Genomic DNA, 22,482 nt, shown 5'->3' with positions numbered 1-22,482 from the left:
GGGCCTCTGCTGTCTCGTTATACCAGGAGTCAAACACTGCCTCTTCCTGGAAGCCACCCTGATTTCATCTGTGGCTTCCTCACCCCTGAGCCCCCACACAGGCTGCTGTGATTTAGTGCTTCCTTCCTCAGGCGGAGGCTTACAGGGTTGTGTTTCATCTCCCAGAGAAGACCCCTGCCTCTGTCTTCTAGCTGGATCAGACTTCTCTTCTGTGTCTCCCTCTGCTTCCTAGAAAACACCTCTCCTTTGTCAAACCCAAAGGTGCATCACCTGTTCTTGGGGAATCCAGCAGAAAACACCGGCCCTCCTGGGGGCCCCACACACCTATACGTCTGGCAAGTGGAGGGCCACCAAAGGCTCACCCTGAGACCCAGAGACCAGCACCCCATGGGCGATCCCCAGCCAGAAGGAACCTCTGGGTGCTTGTGAACCAGGACACTCACTTCCCATTCCGAGGCCCTGAGTCCTTGGCAGAGTGTCCCAGGCGGCGGGGGTTGGTGGGCAGAGACTGCTGAGCAGGTGCCCAGGGTGCCCTTTGTCTCGGTGCTGCCAGGCTCCCCGGCCTTTCTCTAAGAGGATTCTGGAGGACAGGGTGGGCCGTCCTTGTCTCTGGGAGAAGAAGAGGATGTACCAGGAGCAGGGCCCGAGGGAGAAGGGGGAGAGGACAAACTGGCCTGAGGACGAGCGGAAAACCCGATTGGCACTGGTCTCTTCCGTGAGGGATTGAAAAGACAAAGGGAGACCTGGGGTGGGCAGTGAGAGGAAGAATGGCCGGCATTATGCGGCAGGTGGGGGTGGGACAGCACTCCCCCCCGCGGGTCCCCTGGCACCCTCCCCATGCTGGGTGCCCCATGCAAGCTCATGCCTCCTCATCTGCACCCAGCTCCTTGCACGTCCCTACCTGGACTCACTTGATCTCTGCCTCACCTCAGGCCACACCTGCGTCCATCTGAGCAGATGTCCCTCCTGGGCTGGTGCCCAACCCTTGGCCACCCACAGTGTCTTTACTTCCCCACACCCCTGGCTGGCTGGGTTGCCGGGGCTGCCCTCAGGCGGGGGTGGATAGTCCCTGGTGGCCCCTGCCCACTTCCCACCTGCATTACAGGGCAGGAGAAGTGTGGGGGTCCAGTCAGGAGCAGCCCCCCACTGCTCCCCACTGGCTTCTCCACTTCCCCCCACTGACCCCGACCCACTCTGCTGTACTGTGAAGCTCAGTACTTTGTCAGCTAGTGACCAATGGCCTGGCCTGGGTGGGAGACAGATTTCTCTAACACTACAGCTGCCTCTTCCCCCACCACCTGTGACCTCTAGAGTGACCTCCAGGAGACACCAGCCCAGCTGACACGGGGACACACCAGGAACAGAACAGCCCCTGGGCTAGCCTGGGTTATGGGCTTTCCTGGCTCCATCCAGAGCCATCTTTGGCCTGGCAATAGTTTCTTTATGAGTTTCTATAGCCTGGGAAGAGGTTATAAGGGCCCTGGTGTTTCCAATGTTCGCTTTGGAAACTTATTGTAAATAGCCATGTGGGGACAGCAGAAGTTAGTAACTAACCCAATTTACAGACAGTACTTTTATATGTCTTCTGTTCACATTCAAAAAAACGCTTTTGAAGAGTGTGATGAGTTAAGGTACTTACTGCCTTTAGGGAATGGGGTATTGGCGTGTAGAGCTAACTGGGTGCCAACTCCAAACGGAAAGTTGAAACCATCGTCATCTTCATTGTTATCTGAAATCCTGGTCCCAATTAACCGACAGTTTCCTTTGTCTGACCTTTCAGCCCACCAGAATTTTGCTCCTTGAGTGGAATAGGTTCTCATGGTATTAAAACCTTGGGGTGCTTGGAGAAAATGGTGTCTCTAAGGGGGGGCCAGGTCCCTGGCATGGGCTCCTGGCTCATGATGGTCAGAGGAGGCCCCTCGCACAGACACTGGCCACTTAGCATGCCCTGTGGGGGGCCGCTGTTATCCGTCTGGTTTCTAGGAAAACACCAGGTTCCTTGGGTCAAAGAGGCCATCTTGGAGTCTGGTCTTGGGGCCTCTTAAGGCTCAGCCCAGAGTCACTCCAAAAAGGACACCGACCTGGTTGGGTGCCCGGTGCTGCCTGTCAGGGCCAGGTCTGCAGTTGAGGGGATGGCTAGAGGCCCACCTGATTTAGGCCTAGGTGGGGGGAGGGTGGGCACAGACACGGCAGTGGCCCTGATGGGTTTCATTTGCTTTATGGTGAGCTAAAAGGACAAAGGAATTGTGTCCAAAGTAGGAGTACAGAGGGCAGAACTAGGGCAAAGAGGAGGAAGAAAGAAAATCCCGGTGAAGGCAGGTTGTTATTGGGGGTGGAGACTGTAAGGGGTGCGGGATGAATGAGAGGACATTTAGACAGTGGATAGAGGAGACAGAGAATGAGATAAGAAAATCCAGACATGTCATGATGCGCCATCTTGGGTGTTTTCTACCTGTTCCTACGTCCTGGGCAGAAGCTGCCACGTCAGATGCCGCCTGCTTCTGGAACCCTCATGTCAGTTTTAGCTTGAGGTCTGTGCCAGTTTGAACCCATCGTATACCCCAGAAAAGCCAAGTTCTTAATCTTCATTCAGTATTGCTGGGTGGGAGTTTTTGATTGTTTCCATGGAGATGTCACCCACCCAACTAGATGGTTTCCATGCAGATGTGTCCCCACCCATTCAAGGTGAGGTTGCTTACTGGAGCCCTATAAGAGGGAACCGTTTTGGAAAAAGCTTTAGAGCCACCGGAACTGACAGAGACAACAGAACGGACAGAGCCCCAGGGAAGCTGTTGGAGAAGTCTAGAGAGAAAGCTAGCAGACACTGTCATGTGCCTTTCCAATTGAGAGAGAAACCCTGAACGTGATTGGCCTTCTCGAACCATCTTTCCCTGGATGCCTTAGATTGGACATTTTTAGAGGCTGCCTTAATTTGGACATTTTCATGGCCTTAGAACTATAAAATTGCAATTTAATAAATTCCCCTTTTTAAAAGCCATTCCATTTCAGGTATATTGCATTCTGGAAGCTTGCAGACTAACACAAGCTCTGAAATGGGCATGACCTCTCAAGGGCTTGGGGCATGTCTTAGATGTGACAGGTGGAACCAGGGGCCATATCCCTGCAGATTTACTGCCATGGTGGGGATCAGGGAGACCTGGGGAGCCCTTCCCTTCTCGGTCCTAAGGTCATCTGTTGTGATGTCTCTTCCACTCTGCCAAGTCTCAGGTGGAAGGCCAGGTAGAGTCTGCTGTGGGGGTTCTCAGGGGAGGCCGCCTGTGTCTGTGAGTGTGGAACCAGGTCTGTGCGACTCGTCCCTCACAATAATTAGCAATTTGCACATTGTGGTAAGCTGGAGTCAGTAAAATAGGAGCAATAACAGGCCTCACGCGTCTTCCCGTGATGAGTTCACAGGGGGTCGGCAGGTGTTTCCCGAGGGGCGGATCTTATGGCCCTCGGGGTGGAGGGGAGAGCCCAGGCCCAGGCAGAGAGAGGGATCTTAGGACTTTAGCCGTTGCAGCTGTAAGATACCATGTATTTATTCTGCCTTCCCTGACAGTGGAGGGTGGTGGGGCAGCAAATGTTCGGGCGATGGATGAGACCCTGCGCAGCTCCAGGATAGTGGGGGGCCCTCTCGTTGAGAGAAGAGCAGGAATTCCCCAGTGGGGAAGCTAGTTCTTTTAGCTACTGTGAAGCCTGTGACAAGAGAGGAGACGTACAGTGACAAGGATGCATCATGTTCCATAGAAGGGGTAGCTGGTAAAGCCCATTCAAGATGGAAGGTGTCCGAAAGGACCCTGTGGGTCGAGGTATTTGACCCCGTCCCACCTCTAAAGGTTTACAGGGTTATGTTAACTGACAGGTGGAACATAATTTATGTACTCATTTTGCTTCTCATTTAAAGTTCCTTCTTTATTTTGTTTGTTTTTTTAGCTAAAGATGAAGCTCTGACTGTAGCTGCTGCAAGTGCTTTCAGAGAAGCATCAGAGTGATACAATGTAACTAACAAGGAAATTTGGTTGTTTTTGTGGCATGGAGCATTTTTGTTTAAGAATAACTAAAATTATGACCAATAATACTCTACTCTTGCCTATGATCCTGCAGATTAGTGTCAGGACATGTGGACCGTGAGAGACCGTCACATCTCTAGGAATTTTACGTAGTCTCTAAATGTTAAATGGATAGCATTTACATGTCAAATTTAACCCACACAAGTTAGAAGGTGCCTTATAGTTTGGCAACACTTCCCATCCAACCCATGACATACCAAATGAGCCTAACTATTTCTAGCACCTCTGTTTTTACAAGGCGAAAGGACAAATCCTTCGTGATTTCTCCAGGCACCTTCTGTGGAATCTCAGACAGAATTGAAATAAATAAAACGTCCTTTAGGGTTTAGTTCTGAGAAGGCAAACTGTCAAAAGTTGTCGGGGGTTTGAACGCTTGGCTACATAGGATGAGGGTCACTGACCAACAATACTTGGTCACCTACTTAATCAAAACGACAGTAAAGGATTTAAAAAGTAAGTATAGGCGGTAACAAGATTATTAAAAAGGAAACAAAAACTTAGTTCTTTTAAAAGTGAAAAGACCTGTTCCCCTAAACAATGTAGGATGACAAGGACAATGCGACTATCAATGGGGATGCTGTTCTCGCCGGACATGGAATCGTAGCCTTCCAGGCAGAGCACTCGGATGGTTAAGGAAACCTTTCATAACCTCTCACCGAGAGCAGACCATAATCCAGGAAAATGTCATCATTTTAGCAGAGAGAAAACTAAATTATAGTTGGGTATGAATATACTGTTTGATACAAAAACTCTTTTAAAAACCTTATAAATAAGCCTATTAAATCTCAGCCAGCACTGGCCATGACAAATAAGATTCATGTGCATGTTTTGTACATGTACATAACCTTGTACAACTTTCTAGATTCATGAATGTTTTGTCCTATGCTTTCCTGTTTTGCGCTCTGCAACTCCCAGCCAATGTACAAAAACTCTCTTTTTCCTTAACAAACACACAGCCTGCCTCTCTTATATACTTTTTCCCCCAAATGACCCTGGAAATTGTCTTCAAGCTGATATCCTACGAAATGCATTGACTCTTGAAATATTTGCCAGAGCAATAATTCAAATTGGTTGAACACACATTTACATTTTTCATCATCATTTTGTCGTCTAGTAGATGGACCGTGAGTGTATTTTATCAGTAAACCTGTATAAATTTAGGAAGAACGTACTCAAGTAGAATAAAATTGTATTTTGGATTTAACACTGATAACTCAGAAGACATAGCTGTTTCTATTTAACTAAGAATATATCAAACTAGTCTTGTTTGCTCAAGATTTACCTAGATTATGTTTAAAATATTTATGTATTTAATTCTGCAAATAATTTTTTTGCAGTGGAAATATTAAAAGTTTGGTTTCTTTAACTTCTGGGACTTCAGGTATATTAAATTACCTTAAATATTCAGGTATATTGCTTTACCTTAAAGAAATTTAAATAGAACTCTTTTAAGGGTTTTTTTTTTTGTCAATTTGTTATCAGCCAGAGGTAGGAAAATATACATCAAACAAACTGACAGTCACAAATAGAGAGCTTTAAACTTCAACTTAAATTTTTTCAGACACGAATCAGACATAAAAACACAGAGATAGAGATACAAACTCTGAAGAGCTGGCTTTCTCAGCTCGCCCCGCTGCTCTATTTTATCAGGATGTTTGTCCTCGGCGGGTGGCCGCAGTGAGGTGACGTGTTAATACGGGCTAAAGCTCTCCCATCGTCCCCCGTGGGGGACCCCCGAGCGCTCCTCAAGGGATGTGGACCCCCAAGGACCCTCTGCCCTGTCCCCAGGCGCACGTGGCCCCCGGCTGGCCGTGGGAAGCGGGACCCTGCAGGCCCCTCTCCGGCCAGTCTGGCGGCTGCTGTCCCCGGGACGGGCACCTGAGGCTCCGGCCACCCCAGGCACGTGCGGTCCAGGGTGGGGCTGGGTCTCGGCACCCCGAAGCCCTCGGCTCTCCCATCACGTCTGGGTCTCACTGGGGGACCCTGCAGCCCCGCTCCTGCCTCAGCCCAGCCCAGGGCTGGGGTTCCGCTCCAGCAGCCACCGCGCTCCCTCCAAGGCCTCGCCTGTGCGGGGTGGGGACTGTCCCCTTCCCCTCTGGGCCGGGGAGGCCTGTGGGGCTGTGGGGAGGGGCGGAGGGGGGCTCCAGGTTTGGGTCTGTTTGCTCTGTTTGTCGTCCTTTTTCTCAGAACCTGTGGGTGGGATCTGCAATCTCGGGGGCTCCTTTCTTCGTGTGACTTGAAGGCGCCTGTCAAGTGCAGGACGTGTCCCAGCAGCACTGCCCCCAGCCCCGCGGGCCTGTGTCCTCCATGTGTAGAGCGTTCAGGTTGCGGCCTGAGGGTCTGCGGGCAGCAGGGGCCTCGGCAGGAGCGGGGTGGGGGCTCACCCTGGGCTGCTCAGCCGTGGCTCTCAGACCTTAGGGGTCCCGGGGAGGTGTCCCAGGCACGGGGTGGGGGGCCCTGGCTCCGTGCGGGCGCAGGGGAGGCTGCGCACTCGGAAAGGGGAGGGCTGCCCGCTCCCATGGGACCCGGCGGGGGCGGCTTTCCACGGCACGGAGGAGAGAGCCTCTGCACGCTCAAGCCCTCGTGCAACACACGGGCTGCTGTGAATGGTAGTGAGCTCCCTGTCAGTGGAGGTAATCTAGAAGTCTCTGGACTTGCAAGAGCTTTGGCACTGGGCGGAAAGGCCCTTCAATCTTGGCCCCTGGGACCCCAAAGGGATGGCTGATGATTTGATTGTTGACCACGAAAACGTTCTCCCAGGCGGGGGCACGTGGTGACCCTGGAGCTGGGGTCCATGGACGGCAGCTGGCCTTGCCCAGGTCTTCAGAAGCAGTCAGCGACACTCATGACCCCTTTCATCCTGACGCCACTTACTGTGAGGATGACGACCTCCGTGCCATGGAGGTGGCAGGAGTGGCCCAGGGCCGGGGGAGCCCAGCAGCTGAGCCAGGCCTTCAGCTCGGGGCCGGTGTCAGCCAGGCCCTCTGCTCCTCCCTGGTCCTTGCTAAGCTGCCCGTGGGGGCTCTCCCACTGCCCAGGCCCCCAGGCTCAGGCCTCTCCCCTACTCCACCCACTGCCTGTCCTCTGAGATTCAGGCACTGCCCCTGGCGTCCAGCCTGGTGCCCTTCCAGAACAGCCTCCCCTGCCCTGCCTCCCGGGGTCAGCGGGCAGCATGGCCATGGAGAAGGGCCAGGCCGGGGGTTGGGCTCGCCGCCAACTTCCTGGGAGGGCGGGCAGCGGCACTCAGTGTCCCTTCCTGGTGGCTCGCTGCCTGTGGCTCAGCTTACCAGGATCTTTCTAGAGCTGATGATGCCCCCCCAGGGAGACTGCTGGGGGTGCGAGGTCACTGGGCCTGGACTCCCTGGAGTGCGAGGTGGCTGAGGGGACAGGCGTCTTGACATTGGCCCCGCTGAAGGCTCTCAGCTGCCTTCAGTGGACGGGTCCTGCCAGTCCCAGACGACCGTGTCAGGGTGCCAAGGGCGCTGTGAGGCCGTGGAATGTTTCCACGAGTGCTGCCAGGCCCCAGGGCGTGGGGAAGGGCGGGTGCCAGTGGCCCAGTGCCAGGCATGCAGGGTGGGAGGGTGGAGCGGCCTCGGCCTTGGGCTCCGTGGACTGCCCAGCGCCCTCAGGGAACTGCTGTTGTACACAGGGTGCAGCATTCGGCCAAGGAAGGGGGCCCAGACTTGGGCTCCCCGTCCCGTGCTCACCCACGAGATGCAGGTGGGAAAAGACAGGGCAGGAGTGGGTGTAGGTGAACTTCATGTCACGTGAGACTACAGGACAGGGCAGACCCTAACGTGCACAGCACAGTGTGACCAACGGGACAGCACACAGCCACAGACACAGCACACGTCGTCCTAAAGGAACAAATCCGCGGCATTTGGTGTACCTGTGACTTCGTATAGCCCCCATCTCTGTTCCGGTCCTCGCGCCAAAGGGAGACCCTTCGCTCCCTGGGCCCCTCGCCAGGCCCTGGAAACACCCGTCTGCTTTCTGTCTCTACGGCTTCCCCTGTTCTGGGATCTCACATGGGTGTCCGTCCGGCCTCCCTCACTGCGGGCACGTTTCCGGGGTCCTCTCCTCCTTGGGCCTGAGGGCCGGATGCGTTTGCACAGCCACTCCTCTGCGGGGGGCCTCGGGTTGCTCGTAACTAATGCTGTGATGAGCGCGCATGCACGCGCGTGTGTCTGTTTGAGCCCCTGTTTTCAACTTCGTGGGTTATACAGGTTTGAGTTTCCTGGCTTCTAAAGCAAATCCCCTGCAGGGATCAGCTTAAGCCCCGGGAACGGGCTCGTGATTTGGAGGCCAGGAGAAGCCCCGGTCAAGGCGTCGGCGAGGCGGTGTTTTCTCCCCAGGACGGTGGCGGTCTGGGCGGCCCCGACGATCCTGGGCCCGGCCCTTGCTGCTGCATGGCGGGGCGCGGGGTAGGGCGGTGAGCGGGGCGGGGCACGTGGTGGTGAGCGCGGGGCTGGGCGGGGGGCGCGTGGCAGTAAGTGCGGCGGTGAGCGTGGCAGCATGCAGGGCGGCCGCCCTTGGCCTCCCCCTTCCCTCCGTGACACCCCCCCGACTTCAGCCCCCCTCCGGCCTTCCCTCCGGGTCTGACGTCCGCTCTGCTCACAAAGGACCCTGGAGATCTGGAGGAAAGCTCACCCTGCCTCGGTTGGGCCACACCTTCACTGAAGTCACCTCAAAGAAACCTGACGGGGCTGCACACCTGCAGGGCTGGATTGCGTTTAGGGGCTTCTCTCTCTGGGGTCCACGGCCCCGAGCCACCGCACACACCCGGACACGGGGCTGCAGGCCGCAGGGCAGTTCTGTGGTTAACATCCGAGGAGCTACCCGACTGTCTAGGGCGTCCTTCAGAGGCCCCCGAGATCGTGGGGGTGGGGCAGGCTGAGCCCACCAGCCTCCCCGGGCCGTGGGAACGTGGGGCACTGCAAAGGGGGCCAGTTATCGAGGGCCCCCAACAGGAGTCCTGCGGCCTCTGCGCCAAGCCACCTCCTTGGCCACTGAGTTGGATCCTCCCAAGACTCCTTGGGGAGAAAGGGGAACCGCGGTCTCCACCTGCAGGAGCCAGACGTGGCTGGTATTTCGCGGCCTGGCCTGAGGAGAGGGGCTGGTCAGATCCCTCCGCTGTGAAAAGGGCCTTGACGGGGCCGCGTCGGGAGCAGCTGTCCCGCCACAGTCTCCGCTCCGCCAGCGTCGCGATTGTCACCAGGCCGGGCCGCCAAGCACCCGCTTAGCACCGGGTCGAGAGTGAAGGCGCTGTGACCGGCAGCCACTGACCCTACTGCTGCCTCGTCCTGTCACAGACGGACAGGTAATGCGACCTTTTCCTGTTCTCTGCCCATTTCAGCCAAGACCCCAAAGCTGAGCACCAAACAGCGGGTGCCAAGTGCCGACCTTGCCAAGCAGGTGTGGCCCCTGGGGGTCTCGTGGTGAGCCCTGCTCGCTGCCACATCTCCGGGGTCTTACTCTACCAGGACTGCTCTGACAAGTCCCATATGCGGGTCCCTTAAATGACAACAATTTGTGGCCCAGCGTTCGGAAGGACAGAGCTCCAAAGGTAAGGTGCCGGCCGCTCGGATTTCTCCAAAGTCTGACTCATTCAGGGGCCGGCTTGCCACCGTCCTTGGGGTTCCTGCTCGGGCCGCTCTGCCCCCGCCACATGGCAACCTCTCTCCGGGCTGTCTTCCGACTGCCAGCTCCTCCTTCAGTGTCCAGCTTCCTTGGCTCATGAGCACCTCAGCCACACGGCTGGGGCCCACCACCCTGCACATCGGCCGCATCACAACTGACAGCAGCGTCTGCAAAGCTCATCTTTACCTGGGGCTACGCCCAGGGCCGGGGGCTGGACCCGAGCAGGCCACCTGTGGGGGGCACTGTCCATCCCCAATGGACACCCAGCCTCCGAACACCGGGTGACAGCCCCGCAAGTCCGGTGTGTTCCGACGGCCCCTCTGTTCCAGTTCACGGTGCCAGAGGTCCAGAGTTCAGGCGGGGCCCGGCGGGGATGCTGGGGCCCCGTGTGGCATCACCTGGGCCCCCTGGGTGCCTGGCTGGCACGTGATCTGGCTGGAAGGTCGAGGATGACCCCGCTGTCCCTGGCACCCCAGCTGGGGCTGGCAGCCTGACCTCTTGCGTTCAGCCCCTCCAGCATACGGCCGCCTCAGGGTGGGTGGACCTCAGCTGGGATCATAGGATGCATTCACTAATCCACTTGCTCATTCAGCCATTCAACAGATACTTCCTGTGATGACACCCTGAGCCAGGCCCACGAAGGGGCTGGGGATACATCAGCAGTGAACGGAAACTCCTGTCCTGATGGTGCTTCCATCCTATGTGTAAAACAAATAAAAACAACTTAAATAAGAGAGATCATGAGCTAGGGAGTGTTTAGTATTAGAAAAAGTAAAACAAGAAAATGACGTGTGAAATTGGGGAGAGGGAGTCAAAGTTTTAGATCCCAAATCCAGAGGACACCTGGAAAAGGCCTGGTGTGAGGGAGCCGACAAGCTGAGCTTCACAGGGAAGTGCAAAGGCCCCGAGGTGGGCTCCCGGGAGACCAGAGAGGTTGTGGGGTCAGAGCACACAGGGCCCTGGGGGCCGCAGGAAGGGTTTTGACCTTACTTACTGAGTGGCCTGGAGCAGAAATGGGACAAGACACGCTGGTACTATGTCAGGGTCACTCTGCAGGCTCTGTGGAAAGGGCAGGGTGCAGGGGGCAGAGCTGCTGCAGGCGGGGGCAGGAGCAGGGCGGGAGCACAGTGAGGGTGGAAGTGTTTGATTCTCGGATACTTCAGCCAACAAGGATTTGCTGCTGTTTTGGACACAGGCTTGAGAATTGACCCCACTTTGGAGCCCAAGCGAAATGGAGCTGCTGTTTTGGGTCAGGGAAGACTTCGGGAGGGGCAGGTTGGGTGTGCCTTGGTTGGCCAATGCGGTTGTAGCAAGCAGCACAGGCCGGCTGGCTTTGCCTGTGGGGCTGTATCGTCTGCTGTGTCGGAGGTGAGGAGACCCACATCAAGCTATCGTCAGGTCGCACTTTGGCCTGGAGTCTGTGCTTTCTGGTGCTGGTTGCCAGCAGCCTGTGGGGTTCTCTCCCCCATTGCACGGCCCTCTCTCTCCTTCTCTGGCTTTTACTTCTGTGTCCATCTCCTCTGCTTGTAAGGACCTCAGCCATGTTGGATTAAGGCCCCCCCTCATTCAGCTTGGCCACACTTTAACCAATAACATCTTCGAAGCTCCTGCTTGCAGATGTGCTCAGACCCAAAGGGCTGAGAGTTAGAACGTGAATATGGCTCTTTGGGGACATGATTCAATCCACAACAGTCCACCCTCTGGACCCACAAGACATATTCTTCCCACAGGCAAATTGCATGCACCCCATCCTAACTTCTGCAAAGCAGTTTCAGTGACATCCCTAAGTGTAACAACTCGTCAGAATCACTGGTGGGTGTGGTCTGAGACGCATTCCTCTCCACCTGTAGACCTGTTAACCCAGGAAACAAGTTACCTGTTTCCAAAATACAGTGGAGGAGGATGGGATAGACGTTCCCATGGGAGAAATTGGAAGGAAAACGGGTCACGGGTCCTGAGCAAGTCTGAAACCCAACAGGGCCAACCCCAGTCCCTGGCAATGTCAGAGCCGTCTGTGGGCCCACACTTTGTCCTCCAGGCCTGGAGTGGCAGTCCCTCCCCTTCCAAGGGCTGGGGTGGAGGTCAGGCTTCCCCTGAGTGCTGGTGCCCAGGTCCCGCCCTCTCCAAGCCCCAGGGCGGGGCCCTTCTTTCCTGGTTGGAGGGCATCTCTTCTGTCCAGGCTTCGGCTTCCACAGCTCTGCCCTGGACATCATCCTTTCTTCATTTTGCCCCATCTCCTTCCCTTTCGATCCAGGCTGCCAGTCCTTCTGCTCATTCAAAGATTCTCAGATAACCTTGTCAGTTTTGCATGCAGCTCAGTGGGGTCCAGGATGTCAGATGAAAGCATCTTCTACTAGCGTTCCCTGGAATATTTGGAGAACCGCATTTCTGCTCCTCACTTCTTCTGGGGTGCGTGACTGGACCCCTGAGTCCTAGGCCTGACCCCTTCAGCAAAGGGCTGTCCAGCCCCACCCTCACGCAGAGCCCAGCTATCTGGGACCCCCAGGAACTCGGGGTGCACTGTGAGGACTGCCCCTGGCCCAGTCTAGGGCTCGCCGTCTGGCAGGCTGAGAATTCTCCAGATCATCAGGGGCAGGTTCCTCTGAGCTTCAGGGTTCAGTTCTCAGCGTACCCCTTTTCCTCTCCTCACTTCCTGTAAGCAGCGAGGAAACCCGGCTGCACCTTCTACACTGAGCGTGGGAACCTCAGCTAAACGTCCCAGTGCATCGCTTGCAAGTTCTGCCTCCATCTGTCATCGGAACTCCTGGTTCTCTGCTGCTTTACGGCTCGGCTCCTCTTTCCTCCAGCTCCCGGAGGTGCATCCACGGTCTCCTCCCAGGGTCCTTTCACGTCCGTATTTCTAGCAACATTCAGTTCTTCACGACACATGTATTCTCTAAGATAACAGGAATTTTCCCACAGCAATCCTCACTTCCTCCCGAGCCTCACCTCTAAAGCCCACCTCTACTAAAGGGCCCTTTAAAGCAATATTAGCTTTTCCATCATGCTCCTCAAAATTCTTCCAGCCTCTACCCACGACACAATTCCAAGGCACCCCACTTTTTGATACCAAAACAGTTTTACTTTGCCGCAGCTGCCATGACAAATACCTCTGGGCCCCTCCCCACCTCTACCTCCCTGTGTCTCTCTGTTTTTCTCCCATGTCCGGTTTCCTCAGCCACTTTGGACTGCGAGCCTCAGGCAGCTAGGTAACCCCGGAACTAGTAGCGTCTTTAAAATCGGTTTACAGGAGGCACCCCCCACGGCCACAGGGTTGTGCTGTGCTGTGCGGGGCGCACGATTCGAGCCCAGCAGCCAGGGCGAGGGGAGTCCAGTGTGGAGCACGTTGGGTTTGGGGCTTTTGATGTCAGGGCGGCTGAGACGCCGTGGTAAGGAATTCAGGGGTCCGGGACTGGGGTCCAGATGGGAAAGCTTCCTCAGACGCGGGAGTGAGGCCAGCAGAAGAGGCGGGAACCACGGGGTGGGGTTCTGGGCACCCCAATCTTGGCAGCATGGAGGGAAGAAGGGTCATGAGCTGGGAGACCAAGAAATGGGGTTCAGGGGGGTGGGGTAGCGGCAGGCCAGAGGCCCTGTAGGAGGAAGGAGGAGTTGGGGTGCCGACGGAACAGGTGAGGTGGGGGCCCAGGGCCGCCCTGGGTGGCCCGCAGGGAGGGCATGTTGACCTTCGTGGGTGCCGCAGGGCTGAGGGCGCGGGGAGAGCCGGTCTGGGGCCTGCAGGGAGATGGTGACAGAGGAAGGACAGCCGGAGCACTCGGGGCCGTTGTGGCAGCAGGAGTGGACCAGTGGCCGGGGGGGCTGCCTCCAGGGCGCAGGGCTCTCCTGGAGACACATGTGGGCTCCAGCCACAGCCAGGGGTGGGCCCTGGAAGTGGGGTGCTGTGGGGACTCCAGGGACCCACAGACCTTGCTTGGGGGGAGCGGTCAGCGCCGATGCCCGCACCTGGGACTCAGCTGCCCAGACAAGGGTGCCTTGGCTCCCTCCCCTCCCCCAGCCCCACCCTGGGTGCAAGAACGTAGCGTGCCCGGGGGCGGGGGAGGCGGTAGACCCACCTACACCCCCTGCATGGACTGGGGAGGCGTCAGGCGCGGTGGGGAGGTGCTGTGCATCTCCAGGGGCTCTGTCACCCCGAACCTGGCTGGGAGCGGCCCTTACCTGCCGGGGAGCCCAGGTGTGTGGGTTTGGTGAGTTGTGCTGGGGGGAGGGGCAGAGGGCCTTTGCTTCCACACCAGCTCGGGAGGCCAGGGGGGCAGGGAGGCGGGGGTGCTGGGGACAGGTGCCGAGTAAGCCGTGGGAAAGAGCGATGGGGGACAGGTCCCAGGGACAGGTGAGCAGCAAAGGGCAGAGGCGGCCCAGGGGCGGGCAAGTGGTGTGGGTGGGGGCGCCGTGGGCAGCGAGGCTGAGGGGGGTGGGAGGCCCTGCACTGCAGTCGCTTGGGGGGACCCTTGTCCTTGCCCAGGGGCCATGGGGACAGCGGAGGCCAGGGAGGGGAGCGGGGGGCACTCCCTGCCCTGGGCTCGAGGCTCTGCTGCAGAGGCCCTGGTGGGTGGGGGGCCCTGGGGGCCACTCCCTGGGGACTCTCATCACCCTGCTGTCAGGGCGGCTTCCTCACCAGCCTTCGAGCCACTTAAAAATAGCTCGTGCGCCATGAGTCACGCTCTGTGCCTGCTGCCACATAGCTTGTCTATCTGCGTGGGGGTGGGGGTCCCCACACGTGGAGCCCGCTGCACTAAACACCTTCCTGGGGTCCCCATGGCAGCCTGGCGTGCGCCCCGCCTCCTGTCCCTCCTCCCTGACCTGATGCGTGAGCCTCTGAGGTCTGCACAGGGGACCCGCTCCATCCACGCTGTCACTCGCCCGGCACCTGGAGGGCATTGGGTGGCCGGCAGGAGCCCATGGGTGCCGGACGCCTTCCACGTGCCGCGAATCTGCAGCGTCTGCACGCCTCACCCTGCAGCCCGGTGTGTGTGTGCATGCACGTGTGAGTGTGCATGTCTGAGTGTGTGCATCACAGTCTCCATTCTGCAGGCGAGGTTAGCACTGGCCCGAGGGGACTCACCTGGGGATGGTGAGGTTCGAGTCTGATTCCCAAGCCGGGGGGCTTGGTGACGAGTCTGGCTGGGGACCTGGGTAGGCTGGTTTCGTCAGGGGCAGGGGCACAGTTGGCTTTTCACCCACAAGACGTTAGAAAACTCGGCAATACCCAGTGTTGGCCAAGGAAGGGTGAGAGGAACATGCACTAAAAGCCTTACATTTTCTCTATATTTTAACGCAGAAATAGCCCACGCAGAGCTTTAACCTAAGGAAACAATCACAGATGGGTCAGCGAGTTGGCCACAGAGGCATCCACCTGCTCATGAAGGCATAACCAGCAACAGTGAAATGTTGGAAACAGCGTAAATGTCCAACTAAAGGGGATCAATTAAATGATTTGCAGTGCTTGTGGGGGCAGTGCCATGGCTGGAAGACGCCACATCTAATCCCTGGGACCTACGAATGTGTCACCTGGCGTGGCAGGTGTGAGTAGGTGAGGGATCTGAGCTGGGGGACGGCCCTGGGTTAGCTGGATGGCCAGAGGGTGAGGGAGGGAGGGGTCAGGGTCACAGGACGGAGATGTAAGGAGGGAGGAGAAGGCGCTGCACTGCGGCTCTGAGCTGGAGGACGGACCACGGCCAGGGAGGCGGTGGCGCCAGAAGCTGGAAAAGGCGAGCAACGGGAGGAACAGCCCTGCCAATAAGACAGACTATGAATAAAATTGAATGTTTATTAACTAAAAGTGCTATTATATTATTTTATTTAAAATTTAATTTTATTTAAAATTATTTTTAAACTAAAAACAGAATATTAACAAAACAAAATATTCCTTGTCTAGGGATAAAACAGAGACTTTGTTTAAGCCGCTGAGGCTGTGTGATTTCCTCCACAGCCTCAGGAAGCCAGTACGGCAGGTCCGTTGGCCTGGTGGGCCCTGGCTGCACAGAGCCCAGGGCGGGCGCTGCACAAGGGAAGGCAGATTTTTTTAAATATTTTTATTGACAAATCTTCACACACATACATTCTATACGTGGTTTACAATCAGTGGCTCACAATATCTTCACATAGTTGTGTATTCATCACCATGATCATTTTAGAACATTTGCATCACTCCAGAAAAAGAAATAAAAAGAAAGAACTCATACGTCCCACACCCCTTACCCCTCCCTCTCGTTGACCACTAGTATTTCCATCTACCCAGTTTATTTTACCCCTTATCCCCACTATCATTTATTTATTTTTTGTCCATATTTTTTTACTCATTTGTCCATACCCTGGATAAAAGGAGTATCAGCCACAAGGTTTTCACAACCACACAGTCGCATTGTGAAAACAATATCATTATACAATCATCTTCAAGAATCAAGGCTACTGGAACACAGCTCAATAGTTTCAGGTGCTTCCCTCCAGCCACTCCAATACACCATAAACTAAAAAGGGATATCTATATAATGTGTAGGAATAACCTCCAGGATAACCTCTCAACTCTATTTGAAACCTCTCAGCCACTGAAACTATTGTCTCATTTCTCTCTTCCCTCTTCTGGTCAAGAAGGTTTTCTCAATCCCATGATGCCAGAGCCAGGCTCATCTTTGGGAGTCAGGTCCCACATTGCCAGGGAGATTTACACCCCTGGGAGTCATGTCCCATATAGCGGGAATGGCAGTGAGTCACCTGCTATGTCGGCTTAGAGAGAGAGGTCACATCTGAGCAACAAAAGAGGTTCTCTGGGGTAACTCTTAGGCATACTTATAAGTAGGCTTAGCCTCTCCTTTGCAGGAATAAGTTTTATAGGGATTGTGGTAGTTAGATTCAGTTGTCAACTTGGCCAGGTGAAGGCGCCTAGTTCTGTTGCTGCAGACATGAGCCAATGGTACGTGAACCTCATCTGTTGCTGATTACATCTGCAGTCGGCTAGGAGGCATGTCTGCTGCAATGAATGACGTTTGACTTAACTGGCTGGTGCTTAAATGAGAGACTTAACGTAGCACAGCCCAGGCAGCTCAGCACACCTCATCTCAGCACTCGCAGCTCAGCCCAGGCCTTTGGAGATCAGAAAGGAATCACCCTGGGGAAAGTTGTTGGAACCCAGGGGCCTGGAGAGAAGGCCAGCAGAGACCATCCTGTGCCTTCCCACGTAAGAAAAAACCTCAGTTGAAAGTTAGCTGTCTTTCCTCTGAAGAACTAATGAAATAAATCCCCTTTTATTAAAAGCCAATCTGTCTCTGGTGTGTTGCATTCCGGCAGCTAGCAAACTAGAACAGGGCTGAACCCCAAGATTGAGGGCTCAGCCTATTGATTTGGTTGTCTCCACTGCTTGTGAGGTTATCAGGAATTCCCCAGATGGGGAAGTTGAATATTTCCTCCTTTCTCCACATTCCCCCAACAGGACTTTGCAAATACTTCTTTATTCACTGTCCAAGTTACTCTGGGATATATCAGGGCATCACACTAACTTGGACAAACCAACAAAATCTCAAGCCCTGGTGAAGATTCCCTGTACTTACGGTGTCCAACTAAACTGACCATACAAGTTAAATTAGATAATGCACTACCCAAAATATAAATTTTGCACCTAATAAACATCTCTCCTTTTGGTCTCACATAGAAGTTGAAGTTTTAAAATATGGATGATATCATCTTGTACCCTGTATTTTGATCTACCCCAGTCCTATCTAGATCAGCTTCATTCATATCTCTAGTTGAAGTCTGATCACTTTTTCAACTTTTTAAACAGTTCCTGTACGGGGTAGTGCTGACTTTCATAGCGTCAGAGCTCTAACTCTGAGTCTCAGGTGTCACGTAAATATCCGAAGTTTCTTGGAAAGACCAGGTTATATACAAACAGCTCAGTATCTCAGAATTTAGAATTAACAGTTACACTTCCTGAATGCATGTGACTGCTGCAAGAGCTCACAGTCCCGGACCCTTTACAATAAACCCAATCCGATAAGCCGTGCTCTCAACTTCAATTCTCAGAGTTTGCACATTATAGTATTAGTGCGGTCTTACAATATCTGTCTTTTCATTTCTGGCTTATTTCATTCAACATACTGTCCTCAAATTTCATTCCCCCAGCAGCATACCTCAGCGTCTCTCCTTCCTGCAGCTGTTGGTCGCATGTAGGCACCATACACTGTCTGTAAACCTCCATTCCTCTGTCGTTGTCCCTTTAGGGACGTCGCTCGTGTCCCATGGGGTCAGCCCCACCCCCGTCCACCAAACCCCGTCCCACATCCCCGAACTCTCTGCTGAGTGCATCCAATCTGCCCGCTGGGCCCACAGGTGCTCACCCTCTTCCCCATAAACAGGCGCCCCACCTGGTCCCCACCCCACCGAGGGCCCCTCCTCCGTGTGGCCGCCCGCCCCAGTGGTGGGCCTCACCCATCGCCTGCACCCACGTGGGCACACCAAGGCCCCCAGCGCTGCTGCGTAAATGCTCCTTTCCCCCTTGCCCTGCACCACCGCCCTAGCCCAGGCCGTCCACAGCCCACCCAGAAGGTTCCTGCAACTTCCTCACGATGCCTCCAGCCTCATTCCCAACCCACCCTGCTGCTGCTTCTCAGCAGATTCCACCACAACGCTCCCTGTCTAAATTCCTCCATGGCTCCCCAGTGCTCTCGGTGAGGTCCAGCCTCCTCACCCTCTGTTCAGGGCTCCCCTGCAGCTGCTTTGGCATGACTCTTGCCATTCGCAGCCTTGATCAGCTGTTGCTTCTCTTCTCACTCACCTGAGGTTTCTCTCCCTGCCCCGGAGCCTTTGCACAAGTTGCTCTGTCTACCGGGAATCCTCTTCCCATCCCTTCTTTGCCAGATTGACTTCTCTCTGTTCACAGCGTGGCTCAGGTTCACCACCTCCTGGGTGAAGCCCCCTTCCCAGTGTGTTCCCACGGCCCGGCCCCCCATCTGCACCCTTACTGTGACCCCGGTGCTGAAACGGCCAGCCATGGTCTGCTGCCCCCACCCCAGCCTGAGCGCGGGGCTGGCTGCTCCCTCCATGTGGCCATCCCATGCCCACAGGGCGAGGCTCAGGAGACAGTGGCATCACCGGTTTGGGGTCTGGACCGGAAGGAGTAGCTAGAGGGGACGTGTCTGGCAGAGGCAGGTCACGGGCTGGTGCAGCAGGCAGCTGCAATGAGGGGCTCATCTGTCCCATCAGCAATGGTTCCCAGCCTCTGAACAGCTCAGGCCAGAGATGAAGGGGAGCGGCGGCAGAGCACGGGGGGGACACGGGCTGAGGCTGGCTGCCGCGGGAGGTGGGATGCAGGACCCCCCCCACAGAGGCCCCTCCTGGCCCCTCTGGGTTCAACACAACCTGCCTGACCCTCTCGGTTTTCCCTGCCAGCATTCCCTTTGTTCCCCCATCCTGGGTCTCCTTCCCGGGGCATTGTGGCTGCCTGATCCACCCCCATCCTGACCCCAACATCCCCGCTGCCTGCTCGGCCACAGGACCAAGCCCTGCTTACCCTCTGGTGGGAGCAGAGACCAGAGAGGGCAAGGACGTGCCTGGGGCTGCACAGTGCGGGAGCCAGTGCCAACTCCCACCTGCGCCTGGCAGGTTTGGTTCCCGCAGGTGCGGGGCCTTCACCAACCACCGCACGCTGAAATCAGCTTTGGGCACTTCTTTGCCTCGGGGCTATGTGGACGCCAAGGGAGCCCTCTGGGAGGACGGTGGGCCCCAGAGGCCAGCTGGGCTTGTCCCCTGGGGCAGACGGGAGTGGGCGGCAGCTGTCCTCCTACCTGGGCTTCCACCTGAGCCCCCTCACCTAAGCCCCCACCTCATCCCTCCCACCCGGCCCCCCTCCTGATCTCCCGCACCCACCCCCTGCACTCCTGCTACCTCCACCCATCGTGCTGTGTGTCCACAGTCTCCACCAAGGCTGGAAGGCGGCGGGGCTGGGGGGCTCCTCTCTGCTTGGCGGGTCTCCTCTGCAGTCAGCCCAGCCCCGGCAGCATCAGGCCAGGCGATCCTGGACCCTCCAGCCCCAGCCCCGGGGCAGGGGTTCCATGCTGCCACGGCTGTCAGTCACGGGGGCACAGCCACTGTTCTTTAAACAGCAGAGATGAGGACAAGACAGGGATAAAAGGCGATAAGAAATCAGACTTTAAAAGTTGACAAGGAGGGGTGCACGGGTAGTTCAGAGGTTAGAATGCCTCTGCCTTTCATGCAGGGGGCCCGGGTTCAATTCCCGGACCATGTACCCCCCCCAAAATAAAAGTTGACAAGGGAAGTGACAGGGAGTCAAACTGGGAGATTCCTGGTAGGGGTCGGGGTGTGTCATCCACCTCCCACAGCCCTTTCATTCGTTCCTTAACAGAGGCTGTGTCTGGTGCCCACCGCGGGCCGAGGCTCCCTCCCCCCAGGGCTGCCGTCCAGCAGCCGCACGGTGTTGAGCAATCCCAGCTTGGTCTCTCTGAGACTCAGTTTCCCCCCCATGACAGGAGTGGGTGGAATTAGTGCTTCCTGGCATGCCATGCCCTCCTAGAGGTGGGGACATAAAGTGTCATATAATCGGGTCTCAGACCGGCCCGGCGTTCAGGCTGGGAGGCAACTGCTCCTCTGCCTGCACCTGACAGCCCCGGGGCTAAGGCAGGGCCCTGTGCTCACACCTGGGCAAGCCCTCCCCACTCAGGGGACAGTCCCGCCCTCCATAAACCAGGGTGTCTCGGACAGGGCAACGGTGAGCATGACAGACCGAGGGGCAGAAGACAGAAGGAAAGGGGGGCAGGGCTGACTTCTGTGTCAGGGCCAGGGCTCTCCCTGGTGGACTGAAGGGCGGTCAGTCAGCCGTAGGCAGGAAGGAGGGGCGCCATCGCGCATTCATTCAACAAACCCTAGGGGCCTCACTCACCGCGCCCAGTCGCTCTTCTAAGTGTCTTACAGGTACCAACTGTTTTATCCATTTCCTTCGGGTGGCAGCCCTTGCAGCGGGTGTACCACAGTGTGGTGTGGTACAGTGTAGTATAGTGTAGCATAGCACAGCAGAGTGGGGCGAGGAGAGCATTTAGCATAGTCTGGTATCATATAGTACATTATAGCACATCTGAGGAAGCTGTTTAGTCTAATACACTAAGTGCAGTATGTGCAATGTGGGAGGGGCTCAGCAGGACCTAGCACAGTGTAATATTAGTGTAGACAAGGAAGGTGGTTACCATGGTACAGCGTGGAACGGTTCACTTGAGGAAGTCGTCAGTACAGTGTAGTATACATGAAGGAGCGCTGACTACAGACAGCACAGCGTTTAGAACTGGGAGTATCTGTGTGCAGCGCAGTGTCGCACAGGTGGGGAGGCATTTAGCCCAGCATAGCACGAGGTGCCGTACACTACAGTACAGTAAAGAGCACACTTAGCACAGGACACCATAGCATAGCACGGCATAATTGAAGAAGGGATTTAGCATGGCATGGGAAGGTGTGAGATGGTGTGGCATACCTGAGGAGGCCATTGAGTATAGTACACTACAGGATAGTAATAGTAGTAACAGTGCACAGGTGGGAAGTATTCAGTACACTAGAGTGTTGCACAGACAGCATAGCAGCATGACTGGCATGGGTGGGAAGGAATATAGTATAGTAATAGTGTAACACAGTATAGCACAGTACTCAGAAAAGTGGCAGAGTACAGATCAACGTGCAATAATCAGCAGTGTTTCTCAGACTCGAGAGGTTATCCTGGAGGTTATTCTTACACGTTATATAGATATCCCCTTTTTAGTCAAGGTATATTGGAGAGGCTGGAGGGAACTGCCTGAAACTGTAGAGCTGTGTCCCAGTAGCCATGTTTCTTGATGATGATTGTATAATGGTACAGCTTTCACAGTGTGACTGTGTGATTGTGAAAACCTGGTGTCTGACGATTCTTTTATCTACGGTGTGGACAGATGAGTAAACACATGCATTAAAAATAAATAAATAATAGGGGGAACAAATGTTAAAATAAATTTAGTAGATTGAAAAGCTAGTGATCAATGAAAGGGAGGGATAAGGGGTTAAAAAATAAGGGAAACAAAGGCTAAAATATATTGTAGACGGAAAAACTAGCAGTCAATGAGAAGGGAGAGTAAGGGGTATGGTATGTATCCGTTTTTTTCCTTTTAATTTTTTTTCTGAATTGATGCAAATGTTCTAAGAAATGATCATGGTGCTGAATATACAACTATGTGATGATATTGTGAGTTACTGATTATGTAACAAGAATGGAATGATCGTACGGTAACAATGTTCATATTTGTATGTCATGTTTAAGGAAAATTTAAAAATTTTTTTAAAAGTCAGTATGCAGTTGATTAACATAAAGTTAAATGAAAGAACTATCTGAGTTACTGCTCTCCCTCCTTCCTTATTAAATTGAATAAATTGGAAAATGAAGGGCTACCACAATTAGTGATTTATGTGTTTAGATATCTTAAGAGCAATAAATGACATACTTAGGGCTTTGTTTTTTTGTTTTACATGCAATAGCTTTATTCAGGTATAATTTAAATACAATAAAATTCACTAAGTATAAAAAAATAAAAATAATAATAGTTTTTCTATGTACTAGTAATGAACAATCTGAAGATGAAATTAAGGGAAAAAATTACATTTATAATAACAACTGTTCTAGTTTGCTAACTGCCAGAATGCAATATACCAGAAACAGAATGGCTTTTAAAAAGGGGAATTTAATAAGTTGCTAGTTATAGTTCTAAGGCCAAGAAAATGTCCCAGTTACAACAAG

The sequence above is a fragment of the Tamandua tetradactyla genome, chromosome 19 (genome assembly GCF_023851605.1).
Source record: "Tamandua tetradactyla isolate mTamTet1 chromosome 19, mTamTet1.pri, whole genome shotgun sequence".
NCBI classification, from domain to species: Eukaryota; Metazoa; Chordata; class Mammalia; order Pilosa; family Myrmecophagidae; genus Tamandua; species Tamandua tetradactyla.
Note: the sequence above shows the minus strand (reverse complement) of the source record.